The sequence below is a fragment of the Schistocerca americana genome, chromosome 1 (assembly GCF_021461395.2).
Source record: "Schistocerca americana isolate TAMUIC-IGC-003095 chromosome 1, iqSchAmer2.1, whole genome shotgun sequence".
Lineage (NCBI taxonomy): Eukaryota > Metazoa > Arthropoda > Insecta > Orthoptera > Acrididae > Schistocerca > Schistocerca americana.
This window is the reverse complement of record NC_060119.1, coordinates 431,540,775-431,553,507: the sequence shown is the minus strand read 5'-3', so window position 1 is coordinate 431,553,507 and position 12,733 is coordinate 431,540,775.

Sequence of the window (12,733 nt, the reverse complement as noted above, 5' to 3'; positions counted from 1 at the left end):
TCCCAATTTTTTTTAAGGCCTCTTCCAAAAAATTACTGCAGGCAGATCACCTCCAAAAACTCATCCTACCAATTTCATACGGAAAGGTTTTTCCATGCCAATCGGGTAATCAAAATAGACCTTTAGTCTGCTTCCAGGAGATGGGCAAAAGCCATTCTCTCAATAGACTGACTTCCAGCCAAAGGTTATTGACGCCGCCAGTACGCCTCTGACGTCACCGCATGATTCCCAATCACGACTCCTACTTTTAACATGTGCGGGAAATCACTTGGCGTGGGAACCCAAATTCCCAAAAAATACACCAGCCGCATCGAGGACAAGTTGTCGGGCATTCATCAGTATTAGACTACTTGAGGTTCAGAGAAGATACATTTTACAATGCTAGCAGGTACGCTTCTCTACAAAGAAAAAGAAAAAAAATCCGCCTACAAATACCTGCAAACACCAAAAAAGTTTCTCTGTCCCTGCCTATGCGAAAGAGCGTGACAGTCATAACAACACTCCAGATGTCGTAGGGAACAATACGCTGAAATTTGTTAGCAACAGGACGCTGCTAGTCTCTAGAGGATATCCCGTGGCATCTCCCCAGCCCTTTTACAAACTCCTGTGACGTGAATGTGTCCACCGATGTGCACCTGCTCTCCGCCGTTCTACCTGCGGCTGGCCGCTTCCGCTTTCCCAGAATTCGTCTCATTAAGGTAACCGTCCGATAGCACTTTGAGCAGTGCATCTCTCCCATTGTAACGGCAGCACAGACAGATCACAATACCTTAGTCAACAGAAGGCAGACTGGTCACCTCTAATTATCCAGTGCAACTACATGCTGAAGCACACAACACCCTATCACTGTCATCCCATCTCATTAAAAGTCATAACAACAATAAAAATGTAAGTGGTACAAGCCCTCAGGGCTTGCTGTGTTTCAAAGTGACGTTACTGGGCTCGTATATGCAGCCTGTGAGGATATTCTTTCATCGATACATAGCTGTTCTGGTGTTGAACGTGTCACAAACTGCTAAAGACGTATTCATCAGAAAACAGAGTACTTCACGGGAACTGAGAATACTGCGTACTTTGTCCGAGTAGACTTCGGCAAAAGTTGACACAAGGAAAGTCATCCTGAGTCGTCGCATAAGCCTTGCAAAGGTTGTAGCGAGGAAGGTGCTCGATGTACCGTATTGCGATGTGGTTCGCATCCAGGGTGCGTTCCACAGTTCCTGTGACCGTATAAGGCTGTTCTGCTAGACGCTGATGTGCAGCTTCTTCAGATTTTGGTGTACAGGGTGTTTACGGGCGCCCAGTGTGGTGACCATTAGGACATAAGCTGCATGTTCCAAGTTACTGCCTGTCATGCAAACATGGGGTAAGCTGGGTGACGTATGTTGGTGTGACACTCTTCGTAGAGTCGACAAACTTTCCTTGCATTGCTTTCCGTTTACCTGTGCACGAGAAGCATGTCGGTGTACTCTGCAATTGCGTATGTGAGTACCATTTTTCATTCCTGTTTTACGAGAGCCATAGGGATGACTGAAAATTACGAACAATACGAAACTATAGACACAAATCAGTACTGTACTCGATCGTTGTCTACGCAAGACAGTGAGCTGCCGTGTGTACGTATGTGTCACGTAACAGATTAAGAACTGCCGCTGGTAAACACTCCTACCTCACAGTACACACAGTATGCTCTCCGCTGCTTGTCTTTGCTGATTTGTCTAATTGCAGCCCCGTTTCGGATTCCCCAGCGCGTCAACTGTCTCAGAGCGATCGAAATTTTGATTGTCCGCTTTACTCCTTGTTAGCTTGGGTGGTCCAAACTGCCTACGCCCCCCCCCCCCCTTACATTTGAGACACGCTAATTCGTAAATGAAGCGTTTTTGAACATTTGAGAATTATCAAGATATGCTCATATGTTACGAAATGGAAATTTGTGGTAAGGACTATGGGACCAAACTGCTGAGGTCATCGGTTCCTAGGCTTACGCACTACGTAATCTAACTTAAACTAACTTACGCAAAGGAGAACACACACACAACAGTGCTCGAGGGAGGACTCGAACCTCCGACGTGGGGAGCCGTGTGAACCGTGTCAATAGGCCCAGACCGCGCGGCTACCCCGTGCGCCCATTTTTAGGCATCTATCAGCCATCACGCCTTGTAACATATCTTTTGATACCCCCTGTATGTGCGAGGTAACTTATAAATACACTGCATGATTCTTCTTGGAAGGTGCATTTTCAGAATTTCAACAGCGAACCCCTCTCACGTCTCTGATATGACGTCTGACAATGGACTTGAATGATCTTCTTTCGAGCTCTGTAAGTTGCAACAGGTAACTACAAACAAGCAATACTGAAGAATAGATCGAATGAAGAACTTGTAAGCTACGTTCTTCGAGAATGATTTACGTGCTAGTGATTATTAGCATTCCCTAAAACCACTTTAAATTGGCCGACACTCTCTGAATCAGGTCAGACGAATAATCCTCCTTATTTAACGGTTATATTTCCAGTTCCTACCAACTGTCGTGTAATCCACTATAATTAGTACTTTATCTTGTAGTGGACAATAATCGACCTTTTGCAGATGCGGATCCAGCGTCCATCATGCTTCCCACACCTCCGCACCCCTTTTAACGTGTCAGAAACGTGCACGATTTTAATAATAATAACGCTACGATATATAAATTTTATATAATAATAATGAACCGTTTAAATATAAACAATATTTCAAATAGTTTAATATAATAACAGTAGTTTGTAGACATCAGTAATCAATAAACTTCCTTAGCATAACGTTCAAGGAGCAGCAGTTCAGGACAATATAGCATGTGGAACGTATTTGCCCGAAAATTTGAGATTTATATATGTCACGCATTTAATTTAAGAAAACTGGAAATTTGTGGTAAGATCTTATGGGACGAAACTTCTGAGGTCATCGGTCCTTATGCTTACACACTACTTAATCTAACTTAAACTAAGCTACGACAACACACATAGCCATGCATAAGGGAGGACTCGAACCGCGCGAACCGTGACATGACGCTAATTTAAGAACTGAACTACATTAGCATCAAACTCCGGCAACTTTGATAATGTCACGCAATATGAAATTGAAGGGTGCACACACAGCTATCAGTATTTCACTAAGCACAACGATTATGAACAATGGTCTTCAAACTGTTGCTGTACGAGCGTGTAAATGAGAAGAATAACCTTTCTTTCAGTAACTTCCGCTAACATTCGGGAAGTCAGTTTATTTTTTTCGTAGGTTTTGTACCTTTACACTCCCATACTCAATTTCCTGGGATTTGCCGGTTCTACGTGTGGACCCAAGAATCGGTTCGGCTTTGATGATGGCAGTATGTAGGACACGCTGTACATATATGCATTTACCTACCTGAAATGTTGCCGGACGGGCCGTATACAGGCCAAGTAGCCAGACAGTCACTCAAGCCAATTTAAGATGAGAAATGTCCTATTTTGAACGGAGCTTGTAAGTTGTACATTACATTGTCATTTTAATACCTCTTGCTACTTTACTCTCCGAAAGTTAAAAATGAAATCTGGAAACTAGCTGATATGAAAATATAGGCGCTTCTACTTCAGAAAGTTTTGCAAGTGTTTCATGACATCAATGACATCACCCCCACCACTTTTTTCGATATGCACATGCGATTATATTGGTGGCTGGCTACCTGGCCCTACACCAAGTTTTGATGCTCTGCAACTGTTCCTACATTTTATTGTAATTTTCTGTTATTGCAATTTTCCTGTAGATTACAATAACGTCTGCGGAAAGGAGGTTCAAGAGAGAGAACAAGACGATATGGACAAACTACGGGGCACCAACACTCAGAGGCCAACCCAAAATTCACAAACCATTTATCCTAGTGGATCTGATTATTAATTTCATGAATACACCATCAAACCATGTCGCCAAACACACAAGCATAATCGTAATGCAACGTTATGAAATGAACAGCTGAACAGTGAAAAACACAAGTTAACTGCTAACACAAATAGAAGACTTAACATTTTGCAAACAGCATCACTCATCTCTTTCGACGTAGAGAACATGTACACCGTGATACCCACCGCAGACATAATAAGACTAATTGAAGAAAAACTGTGAATGTACAATAAAATACCTGCAGATAATATCAGAGAAATAACCAAAATCCTCGATGCAACCACAATCCAAAATATTTTACGATTTGAAAAGGAAATTTTACGTACAAAGAGATGGCCTTCAAATGGGATCCCGTATTGGGAAAATTGGCAGACATGTTTATTAGTCACATAGAAAACACGACTTTCATGCCGGCCCCCTCAAGGAAGGATAAAAAATTATTTACTGGTACATACATGTGGATTATGTGAGGGTTGCCTGCAAAGTAATCCACCCCAATTTTTTTTTCTCAGACGAAAACAATGCTACGAATGCGAAACGTTACGTATGTATTATTTGAAGTCTCCTGAGCGAGCACGCCAAGCTTCCGTCACTTCCAGAGAACGAAGCTGTGGGGAATATTCAGAAACGTTTGTACAAAGTCTATCGAGCATTTTCTGTCGACAGAAGTACGGTTAGTCGCTGGGCACGGAGGTTGAAGTCATCAGAAGGCGGTTCGGCGGAGTTCCACGATTTTCAGCGGTGGGGGAGACCATCCATGGCTGTCACACCTGACATGTTCCAGCAAGCTGATGTTGTCACTCGCGAGGACAGACCCATTACGACTCGGCAGCTGGTCCTGCATCTGTTAATGATGAGGTGATTCACACAATGAAGCACTGGCTCCGCCACCACCACAAAGACTGGTACCGACAGGGCATACAGACCCTTGTCTCAGCCGGAGGAAGGCCAGAGAACGGGATGGAGATTACGTGGAAAAATATGGTGTGTAGATAAAACAGTATTCCTTCGTGTGTGTAATTCTCATTATGTCCAATAAAGAACTGTTGAAGAAAAAAATGCGGTGCATTACTTTCTGGGCAACCCTCGTATATTCTGTGTGGTAGGTGAACCAACAGAGAAAACAGATCAACTTCATACAGACATAAACAGATCGATAAAAATATTCATTTCACTATGGAAAAATAAACACACAAGCAAATACATTTCTTTGATACGACAATAAAAAGAGACAGCAATAAGTGTAGTTTTGACGTCTTCAGAAAGCCAATAGCCACAGACGCAGTTGTACTTGCTACATCCAGCCATCCACAAAACCAAAAATTAGCGACCCTATGATACGTTGCACAGACTACATAACATCACACTCAGCTAAGAAAACTACGAAAAAGAATTATAAACACTACAACACATAGCCACTTACAATGGTTATAACACGAATGTAGTACAAAGACTCAACCACAAAATCAAAACACAACTAAAGAAAAACGTAAACAAGCAGAGAACACAAACCCCACAAACAAAATAGATACTACAGGACACACAGAAACACAAAACTGTAATATTCATGAATTGATTAACAGAAAGAAATGCTACACTTTGACATACAAATACAAATCAACATACAAATAGCAATTATACTAAGGAAACAGGGATTACACGTTGCCTACAGAAACAGAAACGCACTCTAGTCACATTTACAAACAACAATAGACGAAACAGATAAATACGAAGGATTGGGTACATACTGGTTCGAACGTCAAGAACGTGAATCATTATATCTGGGGATTACAGGCAAGAATTTCAAAACTAAGTATGAAGAACATATACGAAGTTTAAAGTATGGAAACAGCGATTCTACCTTCATTGAACACGTGCACCATCTAACATCCAACAGGACATCAAAATTATTAGGATGAACAAATAAAAAAAGAAGCTCTTGACATTACAGGAAAACTTTCCTATACAAGGAGCCCTTACAGTTAAAAGTAAAGTGTTTAATGACCAAATCAACTTAAGCAATATCTCACTGATCATGTTATGCATTCAGATAATAAAAATGTGAAACATAACCAGAATCAGCATATAATGAGTAGCCCCTACCACTCCCCCCCCCCCCCCCCCTCTCTCTCTCTCTCTCTCCCACCCACACACACACACACACACACACACACACATACACAAACACAAATCACTCACATACAGAATACCACATTCACTTTTAACGAAACACATACAGACACACACATACACTGAATAATTCCACTCCTCCAAAGGACAGCATATTCGCACACAAAAAATACAGTTGCGCATAGAAAATAAGTGAATAAATATCGGACCACACACACACACACACACACAATAGAAGAGAGATAAAGGCATGGTGTCAGCTGGCAACATTAAACACTGTGAACACACACGTGTTCAACACACAGTTTAAAGTGCAAATGAAGTGTTGCAAGTGTGGGTAAAAAAACACGGGGAACCGGCTATCTGAAGTATGGAATAAACACATTTCCAGAACCTCATACATTAACAAGAAATATTGTAAATCGCAACGCCAGATCATACTTTAACCTTACGAAACATGTATTGCAAAAGTTGTTTTTAACCTGCAAAACAAGAGAAAACATGAGTAACCGTGAGATAGTACCATACATGTAACTACTACATAATGGATTTATTACATATATTAAAACAAACATGTATTACAGGTCAATGAAGGTGCATCATAAATGAAAGAATCGAAACGAGTATAGTAAAAAACAAACTGCCTTTCGTTTAAGAGTAAAGACTATGAAGGGTTGCGTAGGGAGTCTCATCCAACGACGCTGCTGACTGTTGTAGCTACAGGAGCCACAACCCGCTACTAAATCAGGCCTACGGCAGCGAATGTGTGTCTGTACGCCCATAATGTCACTGCGACCAACGCTGACTACAGTGGCATGACAGTCTCGGACATCTTTCGCAGTATCTGATGTTCTGAATGCTGTCATGTCTATAAGAGAATATCTACTTGTGGTCCATCAGCTTTCGAACTCAAGTTCCTTCGTGACGGGTGGAAGAGGGGGGGAGGAGGGGTGCAGGGGCTGCAGGAAACATCGGCTTTTTTAACTTCGCCTCTCTGCAGCGTCATTGGACGTTATTTATGTAACTGCGTTTTTACCCTCCCTTTATTCCTCATGACACGCGATCAGTTCTCGAAACATATCGGTTTCGCTTTGTTACACCGTGTATGTAGTGTAAAGTAGTGGATCTGCAAAACTCTGCTGGGATAGACTCGAAGTTATTCCTGCCTCGGCAACCTAGGTCGCTAGCACACTTCTGTGCGGTGGGGCTCGATTCGGAAGCAGGCCCGTTCAAATCCTAGTAATGGATGAAATTTTCACTGTCAGTGTTTGGCCGGCAGTAGGAGGAGAGCTGGTGACGTAAGAGTTCCTGATTTCCGGTGTTTGCGGCAATGTCATGGATTAAATTCCAAACCTGTCCGCAGTGTCTCATGAAGTGAGGACAAGTGGCATTGTTGGTGGCGTTCCCTCCGTCGGATTGGGACGCTAAGCTCGGCTGCCCCCTAGGTCCTACTCCAGAGGAGGTTCCCTTCTCGCGTCGTCATCGCACGACATGAACATGACAGTACCTTATACACTCACCCATAATTCTCAGCTACACTCCACACGTACACGACGCAACTCTCAGGTATCCAGAAGGGAGGGGGCCAACGTGAGTGGCGGAAGAACCCACCCCGTGGAATATCCCAACCAACAATGCCATACGACACTTACGCTATGCTTGCGGCTGATGATTTCTTCCGTTTAAGAACGCTGCGCCGATTTTTGTTGTCTAGGAAGTGAGTTCAGTGACATACATGGCTAAATAATTCGTAAGCTCACGTTTCGGTCAGCAGACGACAGAATGGAATTGTATGGGACACCTTCTGGAATTCAGGGAAAACAATATCAAACTGTGGACCTTGGAAGACAATTGAGCGGTAGTGCATGTGAAATCGTAGGTGAAACAAGTACTTCATTTAGTGAACTAACAGAACTCATAACAATGTGATGAATTGAATATGAAATTTAAAACGTGCAGGTAAATACATAAGTTTTCAACTCTTTGTCTGTCCATTTATGCTCACCATAAAGTGCACGCGTATGTCTTACGGTCAGAGAATTATTGCAGTCTATCCTGTACACTAATATTACAAATATTCGAAAATGACTGCTGCAGAAGTAATATTTTAACAAATCTGAAGAATGACAATCACAAAGAGTTTGTGAACGTAATTTCTTTCTTTCAACTGGAGGTACACAACAGCTGACGCACAATGCATAATACTACATGGTGTCCATAAAGTCCTCTTACAACTTCAAAATTTTATTACAGCGGCAGTTGTTGAAAAATTTTAACTACATTTATTTCATTGTAATCAGTGTTTATAAAAGTTTTTTGACAGTGTTTAATAGACCTCAAAATGGGCGCCTTTAGTTGCACGAAGCACATCAAGACGGTACTCGATTTCTTTCCATGTTCGCTGTAGGATAGCGTCATCAATGGTGGCAATGGCATTACGAATCCTTTGCTTCAAGTCAGCAATGTCCCTTGTCTGTGTTTGATACACGATAGCTTTTACATACCCCCATAAAAAATTTCCAAGGGAGTGATATCTGACAAACGCAGGGGGCCAAGGAATTGGCCCATCCCTCCCAATCCATCTTCCTGGAAATGTTTCATTGAGGAACCGATCAACATGCAATCCCTAATGTCGTGGTGCACAACTTTGCTGGAAAATGATAGTTGGTTGTAAGTCATTCAATTATGGTACTACCTATTCGGTCAGAAGGTCCAGGTAAACATCTGCAGTAATTGTTGACTCGTTGAAGAAAAATGGACCAATTATTCGGTTGCACATGATTCCACGCCACACATCCACCTTTGGACTATCCTGGTGAAGTTCCCTAGTCACATGGGGGTGTTCAGATCCCCAGATTCTCACATTGCGTCTGTTTAATGACCCAGAAACATGAAAAGTTGCCTCGACACTGAAACAAACTCGCTTGAGGAATGCTTCATCCTCCGAAAGGCGCTCCAGCATGTTGAGTACAGGCTCTGTCCGTTTTGGCTTCTCATTTGGCTCAAGTGTCTGTAACAGTTGCACTTTGTAAGCGTACAACCGTAAGTTCTTGTGGAGGATCTTATGCACAGTTGAACGTGGTAGTTGCAACTGTCTGGCAGCAGTGCGGATGGACTTCGTAGGTGAACGAGTGAAGACGTTTAAAACGCGATCGCTGTTTTCCTCGGATGTTCTTGGTCGCTCGCCTCTCCCTTTATCCGACACTGTCTCTGCTCCCATAACTTTTTTGTGCCACGCACGGATTGAAGGGCGCGGTAGTGGATCTCTTCCTTACTTCGTTCTGAAGTTTCGTTGGGTCTGAGCATCCAATTTGTCTCAATAAACCAGGACACACATTGTGCCTTCTCTTGAGGAGATGGCATTTTATAGAGGTTCAGTTCCTTCCATCAACAGAGCATCTGAAACACAACATTTTAGTATATATAAAAACTTTAGTGAACGGTGATTACAGTAAAAGAAATGTTGTTTTCAACAACTGCCGTTGTAATAATATTTTGAAGTTGTAAAGGAACTTCATGGTCACCCTGTATTTCGCGCAACTCATGAGCACATTTAATGAGCGGGAATAGGAGCTATGACTGTTGTCAACTTAATAGAGACACATTATTGGAGGTTAGAAATGTTACATTATTTTCTTACTAAACAACTTTTGTTTTTTCATGTGATTACGAGCACTAGGGCAGTGGATGCTCGGTTAACAATTGGTCCTAATTCTTCGCAATTTTCATCGTCGTAGGACGGGCCCGTGTTTAGACAAATATTATACATGTTTGCACGTCTCTCGAATCCCTATTTTTATTATTGTTGTTGTTGTTCTTATTATTCTTATTATTCTTATTATGATCGAGTGCTCTCTGCTCTCAATAACAGCGGTAGTGCTAGATGAATAGCTATTGCAATGTAGATTATCATGGAGCCTGCACTGCAGATTAAAGGAGTTAGTAATGTGTCTCGAAACTTTTTCTGTGGACAACACTTCTTTAATTTGTATATGTTGTCGTTTACTGATTATATACATTGTGTATATGTTCATTTGTGTTGCTGTAATTTCTATGAAGAGACATTAATGAAGCTGCTGTAAAATACGTTGTAACGATGTCGTCAAAGGTCTCGTCGGAAAAAACAGCAAGCCTTATGCAGCTGAAACAGATCGCTCCTCAGGGCTTATCTCTGAAATCTTGCTGCACAAAGGAATACTTCTAAAGATGCAAATAGAGCAACAAATACTTTCGCGAGTGGAACGAATTGCGCAGTCTGAGACTTCGGCGAAAACTTGCTCCGAAAGAGTAATGACATCGAAAGGAAGGCGCGCATTGTGGATTTCTCATCCAGCCACTCAGATAAAATGACGCTGGAAACTTCCTACCCCGAAACTGTTTCCCATTCTATCTCCCGTTCCACGCGCTCCAAATTTCCCCCTTCCCTCCACCCCTCCCCCCTCCCCCTTGCTCCTTTATGTCGGCTGCGCCATTACATCTCCCAAACCACATCTGGCGAAGAAGGCTTGTATAAAAACACTCTAGATCACTGTAATGGCTAGCCGTTTTTTGTTAAAGTCGGGCGTAAAATTCGGCTCGCACGCGGCGTTTGCCGGCCATTCAGACGGTGTTCTATTCAATTAAGAGCGAGTTTAGGAGCGACGGGCCAAGGGCCGCCGAATGTGTGGCGGGGATTTTGAGGGTTGGGGTTTGGGAGCGGGGTGTGATGCGGCCGAGGGGAAGGGGAAACGGCGGAACCTGCGGGCTGCGTGGAGTCGGCAATGTGGCGGGAAGAACGCCGAGCTCCGTTTGTGCTGACGGGAGACTTATTTCGTGTACGCTCGAAACGCTTAGTTCAAGGTGTAAATATATGATTATCTGTTTTTTTTTTTTTTTTTTTGTCGACAAATTTTCAACTGAGATTCTGTTAGTGGTGGGTCATCTTCTTTTATTCTTCTCTGACACAATCTCAATGCAATAATGGATTGCAACTAGTTAGCATCAACATCACACTAAGGCGTGGCTCTCAAAGAGGCAATACAGTAAGCGATAAGACAAATTGCAAATTGCGTCATGTTCTCACAGGAGGTGATACGACAAGCAAAACGATACAGCAGGCGCAATAGCCTCGAGCTATGGATCTCTTTCCAGAGTTAAAAGCAATATCGATACATTAGGTACATTTGTAATTCATCACTGTATGATCTAAAATGCACCAAATGTAAACCTAGCGAGGTGGTGCAGTGGTTAGACACTGGACTCGCATTCGGGACGGTTCAATCCCGCGTCCGACGATCCTGATTTAGGTTTTCGGTGATTTCCCTAAATCGCTCCAGGCAATTGCCGGGATGGTTCCTTTGAAAGGGCACGGCCGACTTCCCTCCCCGTCCTTCCCTAATCCGATGAGGCCGACGACCTCGCTGTCTGGTCTCCTTCCCCAAAACAACCCAACCCCAACCAAATGTAAACTGGTCACCGAGTGCATTTCTTATTTGCCAACTTTTCAAAATGTGCACAGATTTTTTACTTAGTTTCGATCACAGTAACAATGGGCAACAGCGAAATGAAAAGCAGATCATTATTAAGACGTAACATCTTGCTATAAAATCTAAGAAAATCACTTTTTTTGCCGAATGGAAATTAACGTGTAAAGATACAGCGCCCCCACTGCAGGGAGGGGTGGCCATAATACAGGATGGTGCGATTGGGTGGTGGCGGCTTCATGGGGAGTCTAGGAGGATCCACAGAAAGGCAGCTGCAAATGAAACAAGTTCTTTTTGACGCATCTGCACTGACCAGCATATGGGGTCAGCGGCCGGCTGGGTTGGCTGCTTCCATGCCCTGTGATGCGTATGCAGAGTCCCAATGGTACGATGGCGGGCTCGTTACGCAAGCTGACCACGCGGTTTCCATACCAGTGTCGTGTGTACTTGCCGATGACGTATCTGGTGCAGACGCAGGCAGCGCCCCGCCGCGTCACGGCAGGGAATGCCCACCGCCCAACCTTTGATGGCTGACGATGGCCGGTGCGCATGAGGAATAGCCGCTGCCCCGTAGGCAGGAGTTGGTCATGGTGCTGGTGGCACTACGCCTTAGTGCAACCTGTTCCAACCGAGCTCCAGGGAGCCGGAGCGCTCACTGCGGCAGCTCGGAGCCCGCGTGGAGGGGAAAAGCGAACTCACTGCCCCCTGGCCGCATGCAGCCACAACTGACGCAATAATCCGTGTTCGATGACAGCTATGACTAGGGGCGGGAGCCCTGTACCTATATTGGAGGATGATACCTTTCTATTCATTGAGAGGGATGGTCGTCCGCAGTGTCTTGTATGTCAAAGTATTTAATTCTGGGAAGAGCTACAGTATACAACGACATTATACACGTCTTCATGCAGCGCACAGGCAGAAGGCGTTGCACGCAGGGAATTGGTAGCCAGGCTTAAGAACGACATACCAGGAGACGTAAGTTTAAAAACGGTTTCGTAATACGGAGGGTATCAAAACGTGCATCATAGTTCGTGTTCTGTAATGCGTTTATAATTTTCAAGTGAATGAGAGTGGAGAAACACTACTGAATCTGCAATTCGAGCAAGCTAAAGGGTCGCTCACGTCATTGGGGCGAGTGGCAAGCCGTTTTTGGTGGGACCACTCGTAAAATCGTGCATGGCAGCAGTTGCAGAATGTTTGTTTCCAAGGGAGGTGCAGGCAATTGAAGGG